Source organism: Arvicanthis niloticus, chromosome 24 (genome assembly GCF_011762505.2).
Source record: "Arvicanthis niloticus isolate mArvNil1 chromosome 24, mArvNil1.pat.X, whole genome shotgun sequence".
Classification (NCBI taxonomy): Eukaryota; Metazoa; Chordata; class Mammalia; order Rodentia; family Muridae; genus Arvicanthis; species Arvicanthis niloticus.
In genome coordinates, this window is record NC_133432.1 from 14,901,518 (window position 1) to 14,925,140 (window position 23,623).

The 23,623-nt window shown below is 49.4% G+C and overlaps 1 protein-coding gene across 10 annotated transcripts in view; it reads right to left on the reverse strand.

Annotated features, from left to right (window-relative positions):
* Positions 1–23,623, reverse strand: part of Pitpnm2 (phosphatidylinositol transfer protein membrane associated 2) — a 137,118-nt gene that overhangs the window by 67,240 nt on the left and 46,255 nt on the right. Inside the window, exon 1 of one of the 10 annotated variants that reach the window (XM_076922874.1) lies at positions 5,315–5,564. The exons of the other annotated variants lie outside the window; for them this stretch is intronic. The gene's annotated coding sequence lies outside the window, so the exon portion shown is untranslated. Of the gene's footprint in view, positions 1–5,314; positions 5,565–23,623 lie in introns of those variants that run through there. 10 annotated transcript variants of the gene reach the window in all.

A 23,623-nucleotide genomic window follows, 5' to 3' on the forward strand; every position in this document is an offset into this window, starting at 1 on the left:
ATCACAGACTTGATCTGTGGGCCTAGGACTCCCTTGTGACAGCTGTCAAGGTTTTGAGTTGAATATTTAGGGGAAGGGAGCTCACAGCCATGGGGGGGGGGGGGAGCACGCAAAACTCACCTTACCGGGAAACCCACTACTGCATGAACAAATGAACACCACCACCACCAGCACCCAGTCCTGACACCAGTGTAAGATCCAGTTTCCTCTCACCTAGCACGTGAAAAGGTACAGCTAGGGCCATTCTAGGCAACAGAACCTTGACTCTTAAGCCGCACCCTAGAGCCTCTCATGTTTAGAGGAAACTGCTTCAGGCTGGTAACCTAGAAGCTACAGGCAACCCCTCTCCTTCTCAGCTCCCTCTTCTCATCTCAGGGCTGCACAGCCACTTACAGCTTTTATTCACTGGGCTTCTACTGGATTCCTTAAGATAAGAATCTGCCTGTGTTACCCTGAATTCTACCTACCTTTTAGGAAGAATCCTCAATTGTCTAAGGCAAAACAAACAAAAAGACAAGCAAACAAAACAAAAACCTCTTTCTTCATAATCTCTAATTTTCAGAAAAATTACAAAATGAAAACAAGAACTCCCACATATCTACCAAGAATTGCAGACTCCTCTCCTTTTGCACTGCTTTATGTCCGTGCCCTCTCCCTATACATATGTCTAAAGGGGTGTATTATCTGTCCTGGCCCATTAAAGCAGCTATGGAATGATTTGTCCACAACAGCCCTACCACCTCCACCACCGCTGACACACCCTGTCCAGTTCCTTCACGTCTGTTGTGAATGTTAGGCACGTGAAGCAGTGTTCTCTTCATGTTACAGACAGGAAACTGAGGCATAGGTCCCATGATGTACACAGTCCCTCCCACTACATAAGCCATTGATATTTAAGACACTAGTAAAAGATAAACAGACTTTGTAATGCATCATCTTCCTGACTGTGGGATAGCTTTTAAATGAGAATCGTTCTGAGTCTATAGCAGAATAAAAGTGGTGGGGTCAGGGGAGTGGGGTCTGGGTGTGCTGTATTCTCTACTTCACAGTTGAGTCTTGAACTGTACCCTAAGCAGGAGCCATGGATGAAAGAGCAGGCTGGCAAGGGGAACTCCTTTCCACTGTCTCCCCAAGCTTCCCCTTCAGCTAGCTGGGATGAAGGGAAGGAGGTCAGTGGAATGAGCACTTCCTTCTTGGGCTGCCCTCCTGCTTGCTTAGCCTGTTTCCACGCAGGCCTCCTCCTAAGGCAAGAGTCAGGTCTAGCTTTCATCTAGTGCCAAGGGCCTGCCACACAGAGCAGCCGCATGTGTAAATGATGCATGAGTTAGTCAAGAGAATGGGGTTCTGGCTCTACCTTCACAGCACAGGCTGATCAACCCCTGAGGTGGCATGTGAGTTTGTGAAATGGGGTGTCAGCGTAATATTCCATGAGATGAAATGATAAAAGTACCCATGCAATAGTCAGTAAGACTCTGGGACAGTCACTCAAAACCATCTGCCCAGAGCTGCTCTGGAAACCGAGACAGTAAATGGAAAAGGAATAGGAAGCCAGGATGCCCAAGCATCCAAAACTGGGCAATGTAGAAGTCACATAGACACAAGCACACACAGAACACACACACACAGACACACCACATACACACCACGTACTACATATAACACCCCAAAAGTACACAGACATGAATTATCACACAACTACCCACGTTCATAGAACACTACACATGTATGAGCACATACACATATGCTTACACATACTCCAGTGCACACACAAACACACCACCCACATGCACACAACACCCTGCATACATACATAGCACATCATGGATATACACATATCGCATACAATATTTATTTGCACCCTCATATACAACAAATCACATACATGTACACAAAACACCAATATATCGCCTACACATACATACCACACATATGTACATGTGTACCCTCACATTCATGCACATAACACCACAAACAACACACTTTCAGAGCCCCATAGATACACATAATACTCAGACACTACAAATAAAATGAACATACTACAAAACACTCATGCCTTGAACACAGCTCACCTGCAAATACACAACAGACTACACATACCACAACTATACAGGCACATACCACATATATGCAGTTATACAAATACCAAACATACACATGAACACAGCCTCACTCCTACATACCACAGGTAATACACACGGATACCCCCCCATACACATATGAAAAGAAATAAATGCATGCATCCGCACATTTACATATGTATACTGTAAACAATTCACAGGCCACACACACACACGCACGGCCATACATAAAATGCACATATTTGAGCATATGCCCCACATTTATATATACATTCCCACACATCCACCTATCATAAACCACATACACAATGTAATCTCAGATGCACACACATTACATATGCACACATACCAGACAGCTGTACCTACACACCACACACAGAGATTTGCATCTCACTGCATCTTAAGCCCATCAATATCTCTCTGACAATCTCTTTCCCTTAGGGCTGGAGACTTTCAATGAATGAGCATCTCCATGCTTCTCTGACAGAAGAACATGCCAAGTTCTGTAATATCCCAGACACTGTCGTACAGGATAAGGAGAGGGGGGCAGGAGAAGAGAGAGGGTGGATTCTCTTTCTAGAAGTGGACAAGGTCAGTCTGCCTTACTCAGCTTAGATAGTGAGCTGAAAAGAAATGAGTAAAGGCACACTGTGTGATCCTGGCAGTGCTGGGAACAGTTATTACAATCATGGAGCACATGAACAGAATGTCAATAGATATATGAGCTAGCAGAAGGGGCACATGTGTCTGTGTGTGGTTCAAGTTTATTTACATGTGGATATGCACATGCATGGGTATGTGTGTGCACACACAGGAAGAGGATGAACAAGTGTGCATGCATGTATGTATGTATGTATGTATCTAAAGACAACGCAAGAGCTTCCTTCTTTCTGTACAGCTAAGGTCATTCAGCTAATACACTAAGAGACTTTTTAAAAGCTGTGCATGGGGATCCTAGGTGGGGACAAAGGCTCAACCTCCCAGAAAGATACTATCCTGAACCCCAGAATCCCTTAATAGGGGTCCCGAGCTGCTTGTCCTGCCTGTACATAGCCTGGGTGCTCAATCTAGCATGGGAGAAAAGCATTGAACTTTTCCCTCACAGCACCAGGGCCTCATGAGGTCTGTGTAAACCACAGGCTCCCCTGCTTCCCGCCATCCTTTCCCTGAATCCCTGTGCTCCTGTCAAATTAAAGAAGAAAGAACCACTCACCGCCTGAAAGCCAGCCAATACGGTGATTATTCCACTTTTCCTGGAATGAGCCTTCTACACTCTCGCTGGCTGAGGCCATCGGCAGCCAGGGTTCCCACCTCTCCAAGCTGTTCTCACACCCTCTGCAGCTCCCCAAGATGCTTTCACGTAAGTCAGCACTAAGTGCAATCTTGCAATCACAATCACACTTGGGAGCATCCACTAAGCAAGGACTTGGGTAGGAGGAGGCAGGGCTGGAGGGCGGCACTCAGGGTCTACCTGGGATACAGGCAGTGGGAGGCGGAGCCTACCTCTCCTGAGCTCAGCTCTGGCTGTCCTTTCGGGTCTGCCAATTGAATGGTCAGAATGGGCGCTTGGCTGGTCCTGGGGAAGCATGAAAGACTCCGGGACAAAAGGAATCTTGCTGTGATAGCAGAGGTAGCAGTGGCAACACTAGACCAGCCCCCCACCCAAGCTGAGAGCAGAGATGAGAACAGAGTTGTACTTGAGGGCTTGCCTTTACGTGTCACATCATATTTTCCATTCTCAGACAAACAAAACCAAACTAGCACACTGCTTCCCCAGCATCATCAGCTTGTAAACCCATCAGAATTCACAGCCAGCCAACAAACCCAGACGTGGGTAATGAATGCCACTGAGAAGCCTGCACAGCACCAGATGCCAGAAGGGTCTTAGTAAGTGCAGAGCCTGGAAGCTCTGCTGCTGGAGACACAGTCTCCTTGTCCTGCCTACTGGGGCCGTTTTACTGACCAGGAGAAAAGCACTAGAAACACAGTCTGTGGCAGCTCTCACTCAGTTTTAAAGAAAGGGGTCATGAAGGAGATACAGCCAAGCACAGAGCCACACAGGCCTTGAGCTGCTGTCGAGGTTCTGATGCCATTATTAGAGCAATCTGTCAAGGAGAATGCGGAAACAAAAATAGAGCACAATCAGGTGGCCATGACCTGACTTAGCAACAAGATCCCGAGTCCTACTATATTCTAGACACTTGGGAGAGTTAAGTATGTCTCAGCCTCGGCCTCAGCACTGGTAACTCAGGTCCACCCCTGAATGGCCCAACTCCACTGCGGGCAGCCCCCTGAGCTGTGAACCTCTTTCAGAGTTGGGTATGGATTCCCTAAGACCACACCAAACTTTGATGCTCCCGTGAGTCAGACAGGGCTACTTGGTGTGCGTTTTTCTATTTAAAGATCAGACAGGGCTTACACACAGACACCACTCAAGCCTGTAGCTTCTAAGAAATGGGTGCTAAATACGGTATCTTTGGCCCTCACTTTCCATCAACACAGGAGATGTTCTTGTTGACAACCGAGGATTCTTTTTTTCCACTGCCAGCTGCACAGGAAGGAGGGGCGATGGGAGGGGGGCCTGCCTGCCTCCTGGGCTGGGTTGTGGAGGGGTCAACATCACCAACTCCCTCTCCAAATGCCATTGCCAGGGTGGAAAGAGATGGAGAATGCTCACCCACCAGAGAGTAGTCTTAGAATCCCATGCCAACAGGGGTGTCTGAAGATGGACACAGGACACACCAGCACGACCAGTCCACCTGAAACAAGCTGGGAGACCAGTCTCTTCATAGCACCCTCTTGAAATCTTGGTGGAGGGACAAAACAGTTCCACACTGAGTGCCCGTTTCCAGAGGACTGAAGACTAGTCAGCCAGAAAGGCAGGCAGCCTGTAGGCAGAGCTCTGCCCGCTGGGGGGCACGTGAGCGTCTCTGAATTTCCTCCTTTCCTTGGTGCCTCCACGCTCTAGGAAAGCAGACTGTGTGTGCTCTAGCAATCACAGGCAAAATTGGAAGCAAAGCAGTGCAATGTCCTCCGTCCTGGGAGCTACTCAGGAGAGACACTGTGCACTCCAACTCGGCCCAAACAGGCCTCTCCTTCCAGGCCTCTCCTTCCAGCTCTCCCTCCATCCCAGCTTTTCGGAGAGAAAGCAAACAGACCCTTGACCAGATGGAGCCTTCCTCGCTAATAAACCTAGCCTAAGGCTGAGATGTGTTCAAGAAGAAGCAGAAAATTACCTTTCAGGAAGCCAACATGAGGTAAGGGGAGCGGGGCACCAAGGGACCAGAGCTGGAGCCTCGCGCAGCAGGTGCTGGCTGGAGCCCTGCTCAGAAGCCCCATCCTGCAGACTCTGCTGGCTTCCCATGCGCAGGTCTCAGAGAGCCGCCCCCAGCCCACAGCGCTCCAGGCATCTCATGCCTGGAAGTGCCAGCACACAGTCCCCTGGCTGTGTGAGGAGCCACCACGCAGGGACAACAGAGGCAAGGAAGAAGGCAAGCGGGAGAGGAAGGGGTGGGGAGTGGAGCGGGAGGGCGGGAAGGAGGGAGAATTGATTCTCTCTCCTCCACTGGGACCACTGAGCTAAGTTGCCATGGAGAAAGGGGAGCCGCTGGCAGAGCTTGAGGCGGGCGGAGGAGCCATATGCCAGGGGAAGGCGTCAGCAGAGCCAATCCCACAGAGTTCTGCTGTGGCAACCTCCCCAAACAGGCCTTGGCCTGCTCACCAAGGCAGGGTGGGGCATGGCTGGACGGTGGGTGAAAACAGTCCTCCACTACAACCACCCTGAGGAAAAGCAAAGCCCTAAGCCTCCCTAACTCAGGCTGGTCATCCACCCTACAGCTGGGTCCCTGGTCCTGCCTCTTCCTTCAAGCCTCTAACCTCACCCTGCTCACTCACAACCCAAGGTCAAAGTCCCGGGAACAGACAGGCAGTCCCCTCCCCAGGCTTTTTAGAAGCACTGCCATCCTATCCTTGCCTCCTGCTTCTAAAACTCAGCTACCAAACCCTGAGTCATACTTTCCCACCCTCAGGAAGGAGGGGATGCCCACCCACAGGAAGGCTTCTGTGGCCCAGAGCCACCCAGGCAGGAAGCCAAGGTGGGAGGCTGCAGGGCACCTGCTGGTTAAAGAAGAGACTGTATCATGGGCACCCTGGACTAGACCCACACTGGGCTCTATCTCCCACCTGCACACTACCAACCTTGCTTCAACTGCTGTGCAAACCCACAGCAGGGCTGGCTCTGCCCCCAGCCTCACACAGCCTCTGGCTGCAGAGGTGGCTGGGGGAGGACAGGAACCTGGGCTGGAGTCTTTTTTCTCCCTTCGGAGATCATAGGGCCATTGCCAGTCTGGTCACATCTCTGTGCTTTCATTTCCTTGGTACAAACTGAGACAGGACCATTTTCTCTACCAAGCTGCATCTGGGGCATCGTGATGCTGGCAGATGTAGGGATGGCTGAGGCTGTGGACGCTGTGTCCTTCCAGATCCAGTTGGAAGCATTGGGGCAGCATCCAATGCCCTGCCTCTCTTTGTGCACTTGGCTGGCAAACCTGGAGCCAACAGCAGTGCCCCTAGGTCTGTTGCTCTTGAGGGGACATCTGAGGGTACCATGACCCCCCCCCTTGCCTCGGAAGCCTGCAGTTGAGAAAACAGTTCCTTTTCCTAGCCCCACTCCAACAATTCCTTATGAAAATATCTCAGTATATGAATAAATCAGAAAAATGTTATAAGGAACATGTAGATTTACTACCCGGATTTCTGTTTCTTCTCACTTTCCTATTGTTAAAAAAAAAAAAAAAAAAAAGAACAAAGAATTTACTGTTTTTATTAATTGAGAGCGTACACTTTAGTAATGTGAATTCTATCCACAGTGTGGAACAACTACCACTTTTATCTGGTAGTAAGCATCCACATTACCCCGAAAGGAGACGTGTGGGATAGCCATTTCGTTACTAGCCACTGCCCACAGACATGATTGCTTTGGGTGTTTCATATAAATGGAATTAGAGAGTGCATGCAACCTTTTGGGACTGGCTTCTTTCACTTATCATCATATTCTTTCTCAAAGTTCGTACAAGGTTATAACCTATGTAGGTTGCTCCCTTCATTCGTGGCAGAATAATATCCTATAGATTAGACCCCATTTTACATATTTACTCACCACAGGATGGAGTTATTTCTACATTTGGGTTCTCTTCTCATTCCTTTCCCCAAGACCTAAAGGAGTGTTCTGGGCATTTAGTCTCTAAGTTGCAAGTCCCAGAGACCCCCAAACTAAATGTTTATCTACTTGTCTTTTCAATAAGCAAGGCTCTCCTGTGTCTGACGTGGGGACAAAGGCAAAAGGCCCCAAGTGGCCTCAGCCTCCTCTGTCTCAGGGAAGGCGCCAGCTGGGCAGGAGGATTTACAGGTACTCCCGCTCCATACCTCCTTTGACAGATGAAGCTGAGTTCCGTGCCACTGGCATTCCTGGCTGTACAACCTGTCTGCTCCCATGGGGTGGCTTCAGATACAAGGCCAACACTGCCCAAGTAAACACTCCGTGAGGATGGCCACCCTCTATACCTTTACCAGCCAGGCACTGCTGTTGTGACCCCATAGGCCTAGGTGGCCACTGACACTCAAACTGTGGCTAGTGCTGACGGAAAATGTTGCTTTGCTTTTATTTACAACTGAAATTAAAGTCTTACATGGAGCTGTGGTGATCACCAGACACAGGACAGCTCTAACGGTAGAGGAAACGAATGGCCTAGCTCCTCAATCTCTATGTTTCCCTTTCTTCTCTCCACTTACCTGAACTGTCTGGGGTGTGGGAAGGCTTCGGTGTACAGCCTGGGCCAAGGTCTATCTAGAAGGACAGAGGGTATGTGGTGGGGCTCTCAGGGAACCAAGCAGATAGCAGCTGGGGAGTAGGCTCCTTAGACTCCATAATGACAAGAGTCTCTGAACCTCAGGCCTGGATCCTCCTCTCTGCCCTGTTCTAGAACCATTCCCTTCCCCCCCCCCCCCCCCCCGTCTCCCCCAGCAACTCCTGATGTCATCCCAGAATGCCTGGCCAGGGGCTGTGGGATTGGAACTTCCCTATCATCTCCATGCACCAGCCGAATCCTGTGTGGTTATGCAACCTTGGTTCCAGACTAGAATGAGCATCAGGTCCTCAGGGAGACTGCCCCCCACACCCCAGCTGCCCTTCAGACTCCCACTGCATAGTAACCCAGACCATACTCTGAAAGCAGCCCCTCCCTCAGGAGATGCATAAGGATACACTCAGAGGGCTCATCCAGCATGGCTGGTCCCAGGCCCATGGCCATCCTGGAATGGAGGGTTGGTTGTACAAGCTCATTCTCCTGGGACCTCCAGTGCTGGCCAGGCAAAGAGCTATTTGCCTCAAAGTCAAGACGGCAGAGATGAGAAACAGAGTACACCATTGCTCTCCCATCCCCAGTCACATGAACCTGCCTAGTATGTGTGGGATAACAGTAAGGTGGCCAGGGGGACTCTAACAAATAGGGCAAATTTAAACACAGCCACAAGGCATGGTTGGCCTTAATCTCTGTGGTTTCCACATCCAGAGAGTCAACTAACCACAGACTGAAATGGAAAATACTGAAGAAAAAGAATGGTATCTGTACTGAGCATGTGCAGGCCTTTTTCTTGTTGCTAACTCCCTGAATGGTACAGTGGGACAGTTCTTGGTGGGAATGGTGCACTGTGAAAGGTCCTCACACGGCTCTAGAGTGTTCAGCACCACAGATAATCCAGAGAGATGAGCTGAGGTGTCCAGGAACTCGCAGGGCATATGCAGTACTCTGTCTTCTACAGAAAGGGATGGAACACTCTGGTAGAAACAATGCCTCAGACACTGAGGGGCAACTGTCAAACATGACCCCTGTTGCTCTATCCTGAACTGGCAGGTGCTTCTGAGGACAGGCCTGTCCTCTTCCTGCAAAGCCTTTCCTTGCCTCCCAGCTTCCCATGCTCCTATAGCAGAAGGCCCAAGGGACCCACCACAAACCTGTAGGGAAATCTTGCCTCCCACAGGTCCAATCCCCAGTGGCCTCCCTGCCTCTTATTCATGCTGTCCAGACTGGGGTCCATTTCTTTCCGCAAGGCGTTTGCACCTGCACAACCTCCTCCCACTAGCCTCTGCGTAAGCACATATTTCTCAGGCCTCCTTGACCACTTAGTTAACCCTGAGTCCTGCCCTGGCTTTCCCTTGACCCTTTCATTGTTTCCATGGTATCAACCTTACCTAATATACAATCTACTGGTCTTTGATGTTTTTCTTTCCAAATAGTGGTAGATGCTGACATTTGTTACCCTGATAGCTTGTTAAGTGCTTGGTTCAGTGGTATTCAGGATATTAACATGGCTCTGCAGCCCACCCCACTCTCTCTACAACCTTTGCATTTCCTAAACCAGATCTGCACTCAGTAAACCCTAACTCCACCCCACCCCTGGTACCTTCCATTTTACTTCTGTCTCTGTGGATCTGACTCCAGTGACCCAACTTTATGGCATCATTACAGCACATAGAATTACACCCTGGTCCTTCTATGCTTGGTTTCTTTCACTTAGCAGTAGCTGTAGCGTCTTCCTTTGTAAAACTGTCTGTCATGCTGGGCCGGGCAGCATTATGCCTTTGTTTTCAGTACTTGGGATTTAATCTAGTAGGTGGATCTCTATGAGTTTGAGGCCAGCCTGGTCTACAGAGGAAGTTCCAGGACAGACAGGCCTATACAGAGAAACCCTGTCTCAAAAAAACAAAGCCACCAAATAAAAAAAAACTGTCTATCTCACGTACTAGATGGAGACTTGGTAGGGTGGCCGTATTCACCGTTGTATCCTAGGATATGCTTGCGAGAGCGAATACCTGGTACACACAGGCACTGAGCAAATGTTTTAAATGGATGAATAAGTGAGTACGTAGACAGATGGATGAATGAATGGACAGACAGGTGAATGGGAAAAGATGGATGACTGGATGGCTGAATGAATGACAGGTAGATAGATGGAGAAGCCACAGAGCAAGTACCTCAATTCATGTGTCTGTGCCAGGCCCTGATTTATATGCAGACCTTAGCTCCTGGTCCTACCCAACGACAAAGCCACTTGCCCTGGAGCCCAAGCCCACCACCCCTAAGATGTGGCCATATTCAGTGTGGTAGGACTCTCCCCTAAACTTCACAATGGCTTCTCTTGTATGGTTAGCCCCTTCAGGATGTCCCCTCAGATGTGACATATCCAGGGAGAATTGACTAGAGAACCAAAAGTTCCTAATCATACTTTATTAGTTTGTTTCTTCAAAAGAGTCTCACTCTGTAGCCCTGGCTGGCCTAGAACTCCTGTCTCTGCCTCCTGAGCGCTGGGATTCAAGCCTTGTACCACCATGCATGGGTCTCAGCTGTAATGTAAAGACCTAGGAGCCTCAGACGGCCTCACGGCATGGCACAGAAGAGAGTGGAAGGCCAGGAAAGGCCTGGAACACACATTTCATCTGAGGAGCAGAGCCTTGGGAAGCCAGGGCAACAGCCAAGGCAGGCCGAGGGCTAGACCTTCAGCCCCGCTCTGCAGCTGGGCCTACAGCCTTGGCAGCAGTTCGCCTCTCACCTTTTCCACATCCTGCCTAGCTATTTATAGCTATCCTTTCTCTGAGAACTACTTTACCCATTTTTTTTTCCTGGCTGGACAGACTTGGTAAATTGAAGTCAGGAGGACCCCCACCTTCATATGCAGGAGGCTTCATGGTATAGCTATACTTGGCTGGGTCTGCCTGCACCCCTTGTCTTGTGATGGGCCTCAGGGCCTGTGACATCCTCTGCCAGGTGTGTGGTGCCTCCAGGGCAGAGGCAGTCACACAGCAGCCCAGGCAGACTTCTACTTGCATGCTAGAAGATGGGGATCCTTTAAAGCCCAGGTCACCCCAAAGTTACTCTCTGCTCTAGGAAAGACATATTGTGGCGGTGGAAGGACAGCTGTACCTTTAAATGCTCGGGCCCACAGATATGAAAAACATTTGCACTCTCTGGCTGTTTGCATCTTTGGTTATTTTTAGGGTGAACCCAGTTGCCTCCCCTTGGAACCGGATGAAGCCCCAGAGAAGGCACGTAGTCCTTTTTCCCAGATGGGGGGTCCTGCTCCTGTTTCCCTGGGAATGAAGTCTTGGACATGGGCTATCTAGGGGAACCGCCCCCGGCGTTACACACAAACTCCTCTCAGGCTCACTTGAGGGACCTGAGCACAAAAAGCAGCTTTGCTCCCATTGTGAAGACCCGCTGCTGATATCAGGGCCACCCACCTGCACCCTGAGAGCCCCTTGCCACCCCCCTCCTGGGTCTGAAGAAAAGAAAGCGTGATGCAATTCCCCACAGAACCCAGCAGTCCCAGCCGATGGGAATGTCTGGCTGGCGTATTTCTAGAACAAGCAGCAATTAGAGGCGATCTTCTCTCCTGCCCCCCCTCCCCCAAACAGAAATAAATCAGTGCTACCATTCTCCCAGCTAATGATTTCCTCCATTAAATTAAAAAGAAGAAGAAAATGTTTTTTAAAATGGATTACCAGCCCTGTGCTTTCAGAGACCACATGACCTGTCAGCTCCTCTCAAGTCCGGATGCATCAAAGCCCCTCAATTAATTTTTAATAAATAAGGCAATCATAGGGTAAGACTCACCATCAGCCTTTCCCACCCCACCCCTTTCACACTGGCACACAGGGCTGACCCTCCCCTCAATCGGGCCCCAGAAGATTCTTCCTATCTCACAGATGGGAAGCGAGGCAGAGATGAGATGCTCTTAAGCACACCCTAGGACCCTGTGAAGCGTGGAGCAAGCTGTGGAGTGAGGAGTGTGGAACAGAGGCTGCTGGTTTCCAGGTGTTCCTGTCTAGGAGCCCGAGCTAAGGAGCCCAAGCAGGGTAATGTGAGTTACTGCCACCTCTTGTGGTACAGATGGCAGGACCTCACCTTTTTAATCTCCCTCCTGAAGCACTCTGTGACACAGCACAGACACCACTTGTTTAGAAATGTCTACTACCCCAACAACATGGGTGGGCCCAGAGAACATGCTGCCTAGTGGTAGAAGCCAGATTCAGAAGACCACAGGTCCTATGAGCCACGGGACATCTACAGACAGGACAGTATGGGAAGGCACAGCAGTAACTAATGGGTAGAGTGTCTGTTGGGAAGAAAAAACAGGCAGAGTAACGCCACACAGCATGGTGAATGCAGTCCACGTGACTGACACCTGCTTACAAATGGCTAGCATAGAAAAGTTTACATTATGTGTAAAAACGTCTTGTAAAAATACAAGACAACAGAAAGCTACTTCTCAAATGCCATTTGGGAACACAAGAGTGGCCAGCCACTCCATGGTGACTGGTGCAGCACCCTTTCTTACCAGGGATTGGCTCCTTGCGTTGGCCAGTATGTTGGAAACAAGATTCCCTGTTTCCTTGATAGCTTGTGGCATACCAGATGCCAGAGGGCAGGCAGGGGCTGTGAAGTCCCAGGGAATACCTTCTCCGAGTAACTAGGGTGCCTTTGCACTGGCCACGTCCACTCTAGAAATCACTGCCCCAGATGTTACATAATTTGCTTCTCTTGCTTATTTGTGTTTTAACAGAGAACCCCTCTCTGACCATCTACAGTCAGAGAGAGACAAGGAAGGTCACTGGGGCCAGGAAGGAGATATCATGTCAAGGACAGGAGACCCAGTGCCTAGATTGCCCATGCCAAGCACCCAGTCCTGTGGCTGTTCCTGGTTGGAGGGAGGCCATTCACAGAGGACTGCCAAGGGTTGGCACTATCGTTAACTAGCTAGAGGGCCTTGGCAAATTCACTCATCTCTCTGAGCCTCAGGTTTTCTTCTACACTGTAGAGAGTTTATAGTACATGGCTCTCCAGCTTTTTCGAGGACTATACAAATGACGCACAAATGATGTTTAGCATATGGTAGGGCCCTGGTCAGGTCATAAATGGTAAGGACAAACGGATTATGACTATAATCTCCCCATCAGGCAGGAATGCTCTTCTTAAGAGGATCAGGGCAACTATCCCAGAAAGCTCAAGAAGGCCACCCTGGGACACACGACTAAGGCTCACACCATGTGGATGAACTGACTTGATCCTTTGCTCCACATTTTGCATATGGGGAAACCAGATCCCAAAAAGGTTAGTAATTTGCCCCCAGGTCACATAGCTAGGAGACGATGATTCAAACTGGATTCACTGAAGTTGGATTCATACTCTCCTCCATTCCTCCTGGCCCAAGCTGGTTAGTGCTGTTCTATATGTCAAGAGAAGCGGGGAAGGAGGGAGGCACAGGGGAGCCTGGAGCTGGCAGAGGGTAACCCCAAGTGCTCCCACAGCTCTGACTGCATGAACCTCTGAAAGCCGGAGGAGAACTCTCAGTACAGGTCCTGGGAACCCCACAGAACAGTTGGACAGGCCTGGGGCATCTTAAATCTGGCCAGGGTCAGGACTAAGGACTCTATACTACATTCCCCTAGGCTAGCTGCTTAGGTTAGAGTAGAATACAGTTAACTCCCTCAGAGTCAGGACAGGGTGCTGAAGGAAGGTCTCCATATTCCTGACTTAGATCTTCTAACATCTGAGACCCAGGAACGTGGGGGTTTCTCACTCAGGTGGAAAATTCTATGTGCACAGTGGGAAGGGAACCTGCTTCCAACTTGGTGGGGTGGTGCTAGTCTGCCCTCCAAACAAGTCTCTAGAAATACCTGGAAATTCCCAGCTGGTGACTCACAGGTCACTATAAACAGAAACATCTAAGCGGGTTCCACTAACTCTTGCTCCCATGAGGGGCCCATGGTGAGCAGGTTAAGCTATGGATAGGCAGGGAATAATGTCACTGCATCAGGAGCCTCCCAGGACTCCATTCACACTTGGAATCAAGTCCAAAGTCCTCACGGTGACTTGAGTCCCCCAGGATGGCACTCTGCTTCTCTCTGTACTTCCTATGGCCTGTCCTCTCTTGTCCTGTTCCAGTCAGTTTCTCAAACTTGTTAAGTGTCCTACCATCCCAGGACCATTGGCCCTGCTGCTACTGCTGCTGGTGGTTTCCTGGTTGGCACACAGCTTTCTTCACAGATTTATATAGACTTCTAGAGATTCCCCTTCTGACTACCGCACCTAAAACGCTGTTCCTTCCCCTTGCTTGCTTTCCTTCCTGCACTTACATTATTGTCTAAGTTACTGTTCTATTGCTGTGAAGAGACATCATGACCAAGGCAACTAATAGAAGAAAGCATTTAGTTGAGAGCTTGCTTACACTTACACAGGATGAGTCCATTATCATCATGGTGGAGACAATGAAAGTAGGAGGCAGGCAGGGCAGTAGAGCAGTAGCTGAGAGCTTATCTATAAGTTGAAGGCAGAGGTGTGGGGCTGGTTTGGGCTTTTAAAAACTCAAAGGCCACCCCCAATGCACACCTCGTCCAAGAAGATCACAACTCATAATCCTTCCCATATATTTCTACCAACTAGGGACCAAATATTCAAATATATGAGCCTACTGGGACCTTTCTCATTCAAACCACCACAAGGATCAAAGAGTGGATTTTAGTCAGGTATTTCATGTGGCTTTCTGATCAATCACCAGTGGTCAAAATACACTGGACATATGAGTGGCATCTAAAAAGTTGGCTGGTGGCCTTAAGAGGTGGCAATTGGAAGTAGGGTAAAGGTGGGAGTGAGAAGTGCTTCTGGGTGAAAGAAAAAATACAGAGCTTAAATAAGCAAATGTGAAATGAACTTGAATGGTAAACAAACACTTCTCCTGCTGCCACCCTCACAAAAGCACCAAGCCCATGAAGGTTTACAGCAAACCTCTGAAAGGTCACTAGAACCTTAGGGGAAGGTTACTCTATTAGAAAGAGGATACGAACGGGCACACTTCATGAACAAGATGCTCTTCAAGCCAACCTCAAAGAAGAACAGGCATGAAGCAGAGCAATAAGAACTTGGGGTCCAGGCAGTGGTGGCTCACACCTTTAATCCCAGCACTTGGGAGACAGAGGCAGGCAGATTTCTGAGTTCGAGGCCAGCCTGGTCTACAGAGTGAGTTCCAGGACAGCCAGAGCTGCACAGAAAAACCCTGTCTTGAAAAATAAAACAAAACAAAAAAAGAAAAAGAAAAAAAGGAAAAAAAAAAAAAAAAAAGAACTTGGAGTCCCCCAGGCAACCATATGCAGTGTCACTTTTGTGACAATGTTGCCACTCCAGAAATATCTTTCTCCATCTAGCCTCTGTGTTCCCTCCCTTTGTCTCCCTCGACCAACATTCTCCATCATCCTGGTCACTATATCGAAAAGTAAGTATCCCTCAAATGTCAGCCATTGTTGGACACACTGTCTATATTGTCCATCTCTGGCTAAAAAAACCCAAAAAACAAAAAACAAGACAGGAATTATGTTTCCCTTATCCTGGTATTCTTGATTCCTGAAAACACAGCAGGTCTCCAGACATGATTAAGAAGATGTATAGCATCTGTGAAAGGCTCAGGGCAGCTGATCATTAAGAGAAGCCTTCAAGAGCTGATGCTGTGGACACACAAGCAACGGCATCTGTGCTGCCTGGTTCCCAGCCATCCTTAAACATGTGCAGTGGACTCAGGTGGCAGGCCTCGGGGAAGCTGAGAACACTTAGAGTTTGTTTTTCTCAGGCTCCTTCTTTGAACAAGAAGGTGAGCAACAGAAGTCACACCTCCTTCCCAGTGAGGCTGAGGGGCACCTGAAAGGGCACATCTGTCTCCTTACTCTTTGTGAAGCTCATGTGAGGTAGTGGGGCCTGGAGAACAAAGTGAGAAACAGGGAAGCAAGGCTGGCATCTCCAGCAGCCTAGAGGCTGAGCTGAGGGAGGGGAGAGAACAGATTTCCACACTCACAAGGGCCCAGACGGCCCTGCTTTACCCCAACTACAGCCATTTATCAAACAAGGCCGAGAAACCCACATCACTGCTCTGGGGCTGGGCTGTACCCTTCATATTCTCATCAGCCCTCAGATTCAGATCAACGGCTGCCAGTTCCATGAGGCAGGGGCATAGCTGAGACCGTCCAGGCCATGGAAAGCATGGATCCTAATGGGAACCCCGCTGTGGCAATCAAGACCTGCGGGTACATATCAGAGCTGTTGAGAAGCATCTTTGCAGGCAGTAGATAAAACAGTTTTGCAGCGGAAACAAAGATCCCTTGGCTCAGGAGAAAGTGAGACGGTAGGTTTGGAGACCTGGACAAGGTACCTATGACTGTGTAAAACACACACCCCAAATAATGGTTCAGACAATGACCATTCACTACTTCACTCTGCTTCTGCTGATTAAGAAACCTAGAGTGGGGCTGGAGAGATGGCTCAGTGGTTAAGAGCACTGACTGCTCTTCCAGAGGTCCTGAGTTCGATTCCCAGCAACCACATGGTGGCTCACAACCATCTATAATGAGATCTGATGCCCTTCTTTGGTGTGTCTGAAGACAGCTACAGTGTACTCATATACATAAAAATAAATAAATCTTTAAAAAAAAAAAGAGAGAGAGAAAAGAAAAGAAAAGAAACCTAGAGTGGCTTGCTGGTGGCTCTGCTCTGGGTCACTCAGCCGGTTACAATCAATAAGTTAGCCAAGGCTATGGTCATCTGAAAGCTTGCCTGGGGCTAGAAGAGCCACTTTGGAAGAACTCATGTGACTGACATCAGGTGTAGGCTGATGGCCAAAAGTCTACCTCTGTATCTCACCATAATTCCAGAATTTTCCAGAGAGCTTCCTAATACTCCTCATAAGACAACAGCTTCCTGGAACAATCAATCCAAGAGGAAGAACGGTGGAAGCCACACTGTCTTTTATAGTTTTGTCTTAAAGGTGACACGGTGTCACTTGCAACACCCTACTAGATATGCAGGCCAGCTCCTCATGTAGGAGAGGGCAATATATGGAGGCAGGGAAGGACCCTGGAGGCCACCTGCATGGCCACATTGGGCTCCAACCTGTGATCTAACCTGTCTCCTTTCATCTTGCAGGCTGCCCTTGAAGGCAGGTATTTTATCTCTATTTTACAGACACAGTCACAAAGCTAAGAGAAGGTATCTGCCTTGAGTTCCACTGACCATTAAAGAACAGCCAGTGTCTGCTCTTTTTTTTTTTTTTTTTTTGGTTTTGGTTTTTTGAGACAGGGTTTCTCTGTGTAGCCCTGGCTGTCCTGGAACTCACTCTGTAGACCAGGCTGGCCTCGAACTCAGAAATCTGCCTGCCTCTGCCTCCCAAGTGCTGGGATCAAAGGTGTGCGCCACCACCGCCCGGCCAGTGTCTGCTCTTGTCCAGCTAGTTCCCAATGACAATCCTCTGGGCAGCTCAACCTCCAAAGGGAGCCAGAGCCCAGACAGCAATACAGCCATGTTATGTATGGGACTGTTCCTCAAGCACCAGTAGTTCAGAACCAACATAATGACTCAGTGGTAGAGGTGCTCGTCACTCAGCCTGAAGACCTGAGTGTGACTCGATGGACTCACATAATAGGAGAGAATGATTTCACACATGTGCTCCCACATGGACTGCACATTGCCCCCATACACAGAAACAAAAACAACCCAGCAACAGTTCTAAGTGTCTTGATTTACCTCCATCCTCCATGACTGTCAAGACTTCTGCTGGCCCCTGGCCAGCTTCCTTGGGCAGACAGACTAGAAGTGACCTAGGCGGTGACAAGCCCATAAGCATACAGCAGACAGGTTGGCTGAGAGAAGCTGCAAGGGCTTGGATCACTCACAGTCATTCCCTTGCTGCCATGGCCCAGCCGCCCAGCCGCAGGTGGCCTTCACAGAAACAGTCAGGAGCATCTCCCCTCTCTATCTGACCACCTCATCCCCTGCAGAGGTGCCTGGCTTCACAGCAGGGTCCCTGTCCTGCAGTCACTTCATTAGGAGGCCACCTGCTTGAGGTGCCTGAGTGACCTGTGGTAGCAGGTGCCACCTCATGGGGTGTGCAATTTACAGGCCCTCAAGGTACAGTACCCAGGTGACAAATGCATTGACCCTACCAGCTGCCAGAGACTCCTGGTCTCACAGGAAAACGTGGTCGAGGCTTATCCATTTCCCCTACTTTGTTCTTACACCCACCACTCAGGAGAAGAAAGAAGCAACCAGATCTATAAATCTAACTTCTCCATCCACAGCTTCATGGTTCAGAATACAAAGAACTCTCCTGCTGCATGGTGAGAATCAGCTGAGATCAACAGGACAGAAGCTGGCACAGCATTGACCCAAGGAACCAGCTCTAGCTCCTGAGACAGGGATCCTGACACACATATGCAAAGCAAGCACTAGGACGGCCTTGCTGGGAGCTCTGTAGACATTACAACCCTCAGGTGGGCTGTGCTGACTCACAGGGAAAGCACAGCCCTACTGTCCCCAGCCCACCCCAGCACACAGGAGCCCCAAGTTTTTCACAGAAGACAGGCCACCATCTGGGCTACTCCATGACCTTAGAGGGTTGTTAGCTTCCCCTGCCAACCTACAACTTGTGAGGCCACATACATGTGTCCTCTCTCAACCATCTTGCAGGCAGATGGATGGCAAAGGGGAACTCACTGCTGTGAGTAATGGCTCCTTCGAGGCACCTGCCACCTATTCTTGAGGCAATCCCCTGGTTTCCTTCTTCTGCTGCTTTGTTTTGGAAGCTGAGAGATCCCTAGGGTGAGGTAGCTCCCTTACCGGCATTCAGCTTGTGTGGAGGGTGATATGAACAGGTCACTCCTTGAAGCTCCGGGCTTATCTGAGACCCCTGTGGGACCTTTGGACCTAAGAATTAGCAGAAAGGGGCTCTTCCTTTGAATAAAAGGACTCCATTCTCCAGAAAACAGTGCTACAGGGAGTAAACAAGGTTAGGAGTCACCGTTTGAAAAGACAGACAATCTGAGCAAGATTAAAGAAATATTTAGCTGCCCTTCCTCTAATCCCTAGGCTGTTATCAATCACACTGGTTCTAATCTTGGTCCAATTTCCGGATCTGCCTGCAAGGCTCCTCCAGGCCTCAGATCTGTTCCTCAAAGCACAGCCTCCTCAAAGAAGAAACTGAAGAGGCTCCAGGGCTCCCACCTCCCGCTGTGGCCTCCTCCTGGCAGAGCCTTGTCTGCCTTGGATGAGCTCTGTTCTCACTGTCTCTGTAATCTCCCTGAGTCTGGAAAGAGAAAATGAGAAGCTCTAGGAAACCTGAGAGACCCCACCCTTACAAGCCTAGACAACCCAACCAGCTACTTACGAAAGGATATATCGTACAGGTCTAGGCTCAGCTCTCACTTGATCCTGAGGACCTCTGGGAAGCTGCTTCTGCATGCATTCCCTGCCAGTGCCCTTCCCCCCCACCCCCACCCCCACCCCACCAACTCAGAACTGTATTAAGATATAGTCATCCCTTAAAAATGCACTGGTCATCAAATGGGGTCTGTTTATACAACAGAATACAACTCAGCCATAAAAAACAAAACAAAAACAGAATAATGTACTGATCCATGCTACATGGATAAACTTGAAAACATCATGTTCAGTGACAGATGCCATAGTAAGAGGTACTACAGAAGTCTATCTCAATGCAACATCTGGGCTGGGCAAGCCAGTGAAGACAGAAGTGGATTACGATTGCCTGGGGAAGAGAGTATGGAGAGAAGTGGGGTGTTTGTGAAGTGTTTTAAGTGTTTTTAGGTTGACTGTGGTGATAGCTACACAATTCAGAGCATTTTAAACAATCCTGGACCAGTACTTTAAATGGGTAGATTGTATGGTATGTGACTGTATCTTGATGTTTTTAAATATTTATTTTAAACAAATATTTGACTTAGAATGCTTATTTTTAAGTGCAGGGAATAACAAACTACTCCTTCTAAGAGTTCAGGGCAGCTACAGAGGTGACTGTGTAGAGACCCTCTACTCCCACATTCCTTCTCTCCTCTTGCCCTCAGGGAAGCAACACACACACACACACACACACACACAGAGAGAGAGAGAGAGAGAGAGAGAGAGAGAGAGAGAGAGAGAGAGAGAGAGCAGAAGCCCTATCTGTGGCTTGCACAGGGCTGAAGGTGTTAGCTCTGTGAAATGATCTGGGTGAAGTCCATTGGAAAGAATGTTGTCCATAGAAGTGTGACACCCCCCACCCCAGTGCCACCCCTCCCCCCAAGTATTTAATCATTCCTACCTTGCATACAGTGGGATTGCCAATGAACAGGGCTGACTGAAAGAGGGTGCCTCTTATCCCTCTGAAGTAACAGCAATGACAAACGGCCACCTGAGCGGAGGCATGCCTCATGTAGTTACCAGTGCAGTCAGGCTCAGATATGTCCTGCCCCCAGCTATTATCAGCACAGGATACCCAAGAGTCTCAGAGGCTGGGAAGGCAGGGTCAGTGGGGCTTAAGACAGAGTATGAAATGACCCAGAGCCAGCAGGCCTAAGCTGGGCTGATGCTGTCTAAATATTCTGGCTAGAGGCATTCCTACCTGCCATACTAGGACCAGCCTGTCAACTTGGAGACAAGGCCCTCTTCTCCAGCTATTTTAGTAAAGACTACTGTGGGCTGGCCTAGTACAGAAAGCATGGGGGCTATGGAGCCATTTCTGCCACATCCTGGGTTCCTCAGCTTTCTGTTGTGGAGCTGCCAGCCTGGCCAGTGGAACTAGGCAATGCTTTTCAGAAGCACTTGTCTCATTAAAAGCTAATCACCCCAAGATAACCACACACTTAAAGGAGGTAACCAGGACTCAGAGGAGCAGCTTAGTCTGGAAGAGACAGAACTAGCATGCTCCAGGGGATCTGGACCCCTAAGAATCCATCCAGATGTTCACAAAGCTCAGAGGAGGCTTCCCAAGGGAAGCAACCATGACCGGCTTCAGTTTGGGGCCCTGCATCCTTAGGTACATCTGAAAGGCAGCCTGCCAAGGCCTGTGCTTTCCCCCCAACACTTGAAATCTGGTACATCTGGCTCACATACAATGACACGGAGGTCTCTATCATCTTCTCTGGCCCAAGAAAGCCAGCTAAGTACTCTGGGGACATTATCCAAACATCTGCCTCCAACTCTGGCCATAAAGCAAGAAATTGGGGAAGCTGATAATTGGAAGAGTTCTCTCTCACAGCACCATAGATCACTGCCCTCCATTTGCACTGGCCAGACAGAGCTCTGTCAAAGCCCAGTCCAGGGCCTTGGGGTCCTCAGCCCAGCCAGCTTCCAGATGGCTGAGGAGGAGGAAAAGAGCAACCTACTGGAGATGTGTCCACACTTCCTCCAGACCTGTCCCCAGCCTAGAACAAGTTCCTCACAGCTCCATCCTTAAACCTGCTCCAGTGGGGATCAGGCCACAGGAAGGACAGGAGAAGGAAACAGAAGGCTCCAGTCTTCCTAGCCTTCCATTACTAGGATCACACCGACCCTTAGTGCCCAGGGAGGGAATGAAGCCAGAAACTGGCTGGGACTGTGTGCTCGGCCACCTATGCAGACCAAGAACTGAGCCTGGACTACCTTGCTCAGAATCATCTGTCTCCAACAGATACTTCTTCCCATTCTTAGCTGCTCTACCACAACCCAGGGAAAGAGAGGAAGACCCAGCTAAGTAGGCACCAACTACTCTGTCCTCACCGGTCACAGCCTTCCTGAGCCTCAGTTTCTTCCTCTTTGTCACCGTCCCTTCTTAAAGGGGCAGCTGAATGGCCAATGAGTCCAGCTGTATTGCCTGACCTGCCTTGGCCTATTTCATCTAAAACACATACACACCAGGTGGGTGACTTTTTTTTTTTTTTCTTTTGGTTTTTCAAGACAGGGTTTCTCTGTGTAGCCCTGGCTGTCCTGGAACTCACTCTGTAGACCAGGCTGGCTTCGAACTCAGAAATCTGCCTGCCTCTGCCTCCCAAGTGCTGGGATTAAAGGCATGTGCCACCACTGCCTGGCGGTGGGTGACATTTTAGGATTCCCAATTTACAGCATAACAAGTGGAAGCTAAAGAGGGGCAGAGCCAGATTGCCAAGACCACAGACTGGCTTTCTCTCAGTCTCTGAAACTCAGGACCTCCACCAAACATTAATCTGTTTTTCTAGACATACAAGGCAGATGCAGACAACAATCCAGCTTGGCAGAGGTACAAGCGGAAAGAGCCAGCTTGATGAGGAAACCAGACTGTACAGTAATGAAGCATGGACTGAATGACCATTGCTTAGGAAGGGGATGGAGCAAGACAGAGAGGGTTCTAGAAAGCCTCTGGGGCTCCTCATACTCCAGCAATTTCATGAGCTTCCCACCTCCCTGCTCAGGGGAGAGCAATAGCCACAGGTATCAGGATGGCCTAGGTTCTCTGTGGATACCTGGTATGTGCCCTCCCCTCTCCTCCGGGCGTGAGTTTCACCATCCGAGATAAGAGGCCTGGAACTGAAGGACTGGCTAGAGGCTCTGCATAGGAGTCACTGCTGACTTCTCATCTGCCAGCTCATCACAAACACCACCTCTGTCCCCAGTCTCTGATGATGATCAATCCCAGTTCCTTTTCATCACCCTATTCATCAGTCCACCCTGACAAAGCCACAATACGATAATATTTACATCATGAGACTGTGGTCTGGTCTTCACTCAGGACTCTGTGGTCACTGAAAAGATGTGTTTATCCATTCCTCACATAGCATGCTTTCTTCATTCACTTTTCTTTGGAGGCTGATGGTCTGGGCTCTGCATCACCACAGGGGTGAATGGATACAGTTGACAGGCAGGGATTCAAAGGCTGAGCTAGAAGCAGCCTGTGCAACTTTGGAATCTGGGAGCTTGTCAAGGGAGCCCCAAGCCAGTCCCTGGGGGACCAGTTATCTCTGCTGTAGGCCTGGCTACTGGCTTGGGCCAAGCTTGCTGGACAAAGTCACCCCTGAAGAGGACAGCTAAGCAAATTGGAACTGATGGCTCTGTGCTTGCCACAAGCCCCTGCGAGCTTTAGCTCATGGCTGCTCAGCACTGCCATCTTTAGAAACAACTGTCTCTTGGGCACGCAGCCATGTACACACATCCTAGTTTTACAGGCCCCTCTGAAAAGAAAAGAAGAAAAAAGAAAAGAAGAGAGAGAAGAAAAGAGAAATCTTCCAGGTTCTCAACAAAGACATTGTAATGTCACCAGTCTGTCCCCAATCCTCTGCCTCTAACTTGTCAAACACACACATAAAGTCAAATGAAACTTCAGAAACACAGACGGCACCTGGCATTCCTCAGGCTAAAGACCCTCAACATTCTCTTGTATCCCAAGATGACTTCATCTTCATCATGCACAAGACTCCACTGGGTTCTTCCCTAAGCTCAGCCTCTCCTGACAATCCTGACCAGGAGCCACAATGGGATCCAGGCTGTCTATACAGACATGGGCCCACAGTGCCTCCGTCAGCCTCACCGGCTCTGCACAAGCCATTACCCCAACCTAGGATGCCTTCCCTTAAATACCCAACCACACATCTGTGTTCAGCATGCACAGCTTTCTCTATGGCCCTTTCAGATGTCAGCACCACAAGAGCAGAAGTCCTAGATTCCACG